This window comes from Montipora capricornis, chromosome 14 (assembly GCF_036669925.1).
Source record: "Montipora capricornis isolate CH-2021 chromosome 14, ASM3666992v2, whole genome shotgun sequence".
Classification (NCBI taxonomy): Eukaryota; Metazoa; Cnidaria; class Anthozoa; order Scleractinia; family Acroporidae; genus Montipora; species Montipora capricornis.
In genome coordinates, this window is record NC_090896.1 from 42,254,405 (window position 1) to 42,256,699 (window position 2,295).

A 2,295-nucleotide genomic window follows, 5' to 3' on the forward strand; every position below is an offset into this window, starting at 1 on the left:
CGTGAGTTCGACTCCGGCCGGACCAACACTGAGGGTCTTTAAATAACTGAGGAGAAAGCACTGTCTTTGTAAAAACATCCGCAAATGGTTAGACTTTGAAGTCTTCTCGGATAAGGAAGGATAAGCCGGAGGTCCCGTCTCACAAATAACTTCCATGTTCATTAGTTCCTTGTGGGACGTTAAAGAACCCACACGCTATTCGAGAAGAGTAGGGGATAAAGTTCCCGGTGTTGTGGCTGTCTTCTGTGTGTATATGGTTGGGTGGGTATAGCAGGTCCACATCAGCTAAATAGCTGCCAAAACTTTAACCTGCTTAAACAAATAAATAACAAACAAACAAACAATTACAAAAATCAAAAGCTTAATCACAGACATCTATTATGAAAAGGTGATCCGGCTACAAATCTTCCAAGATACAATCAAATGGTTGATATAATCCTTCAGTTTATCGTCAAAAATGACGAGGAAACAGACTGAAGGGTTTTATAGCGCAGTTCATTCAAGAGCTTTGTGCGATCTTACTTAATTGGATCCTAAGAGGCCCTCATCGTTTCCAGCCGCAGGAGTCACCTTCAAAATTAAGGAGAGTATAATGTTACATAGGCTATAATGTTGGTTGCACGGATAAGAAATTAAAAAGGGGTATTGTTATATGGATGAGTTTTTCCCCCAGCAGCGCGCGTTCTCACTGGTTACTTCGAGGTCACATGACATCTGACAAAAAACTGTTTCCCGCCAAACGTCTCTTAGGGCCTCCACGGAGATCCCGTTGTTTGTTACAAAATTATAGCTTGAATCAATTATCCAACTGGGACTAATCAACACGTGACAAGAAGGATCAACTGCTGTAGCGACTTTTGGGGTACCCAACGGCAATATCTACGCCTGTGCCGAATGTTGATAAATGAAATCTACTTGTGAACTTTGATACCCTGGCTTGAATAGAACTCCAGAAACTCTCTCGCTGAGGATTTACTAGCCATCCCAGAAAAAAATGAACATTCCAAATACGAAAATATTTTAACATGCGTAAAACCTCTCGACAACGAAAGGATTACAGCAAATTCCTTCACGGTAAAAAAAAAAAAAAAAAAAAAACCAGTTAACTACCTATACAAGAAACATCCAGCTTTTCTGTATTATCCAGATGAACTATTTTACCGAAAAAAAAAATTGTTTTCATTTGTTTACCTTTGTCTCCTTTTCCTCCCGAATATATGGTTTCCCCTTTTGACCCCAGGGAATCCTCGTCTTCCCTGCCTTCCCGGTGACCCCGGTTTGCCTGCAACAAATAGAAGGTGGCAAGCCGTAGGTTTGTATGATATGCGAGCCAGCGAGCTATACGAGTCATCATGCGAGCCATGCGACCGTTGAAAGCTAACCGTGCAGGATTGATGGGGGATTCTGCGAGCTCTGAAAAGAGCTCTCGATCAATACTCTGTATTTCTTTCAAAGAAGACATCTCAAAACGAAGAGGTAGTAGAGAAGCACAGAGAAGCGTCTCTTCTCATCAAAAGTGATCCGATCGGTGCGGTAAAGCTCTAGAGTTACCCTCATCAGTAGATGCTCATGCATTACAATGCCAATGCTTTTATGAACAAAGCATTTTGGCCTAATAACTGAAACGAGCGCTTAGACTTCATCAGTAAACGAGTGCTTTCTTTTTAATGATAATGATAATGATAATGATAATGATAATGAATTTGTATAGCGCTAAAACTATAAGAGAATATTCAAAAGCGCTTTACATTAAATTAAAAAAAAAGAATAAATAATAGTTAAAAAAAAAAAAAAAAAAATCCTTGAAAGCTGTAATAATAACAATGATATGTTATGATACAGTAAAATCTAAGAAAAAATGAAATTCGAAATATTCCAAACTAAATTGAAATTAAACATAAAAACTATTCCAACAAATTAAAAGCTTTTTTAAAAAAAAAAAAAAGTTTTAAGTTGCTTTTTAAAAATGGCAAGGCTGCTACTTGTTCTTATAGTTAAAGGCAGCGAGTTCCATAAAACAGATGCAGCATGAGCAAAAGCCCGATCCCCAAGTGTAGAGCAATTGACAGAAAAGAAAATTGTGCAGACGAACGAAGAGCATAATTAGTAGCTGGATTCAGGGATAAAAGATCTTTAATGTAGGATGGACTTTGGTTGTGTAGTGACAAGGAGCAATTTGAACTGAACTCTATACGTTACTGGAAGCCAATGTAAGTCGATAAGAGCAGGTGCGATATGATCAAATTTCGCCATCTGAAAAATTACTCTAGCCGCGGCATTCTGTACTTTCTGCAC

At 38.5% G+C, this 2,295-nt stretch overlaps 1 long non-coding RNA gene across 1 annotated transcript in view; it reads right to left on the reverse strand.

The window, feature by feature from the left end:
• Window positions 1–433: 433 nt before the first annotated feature.
• LOC138033056 (uncharacterized) overlaps window positions 434–2,295 on the reverse strand; it is a 10,765-nt gene continuing 8,903 nt past the window's right edge. Inside the window, exons 3-4 of the long non-coding RNA XR_011128558.1 lie at window positions 1,192–1,282; window positions 434–570 (exon numbers count right to left, since the gene is read on the reverse strand). This is a non-coding gene — a long non-coding RNA (uncharacterized lncRNA). The remainder of the gene's footprint in view (window positions 571–1,191; window positions 1,283–2,295) is intronic.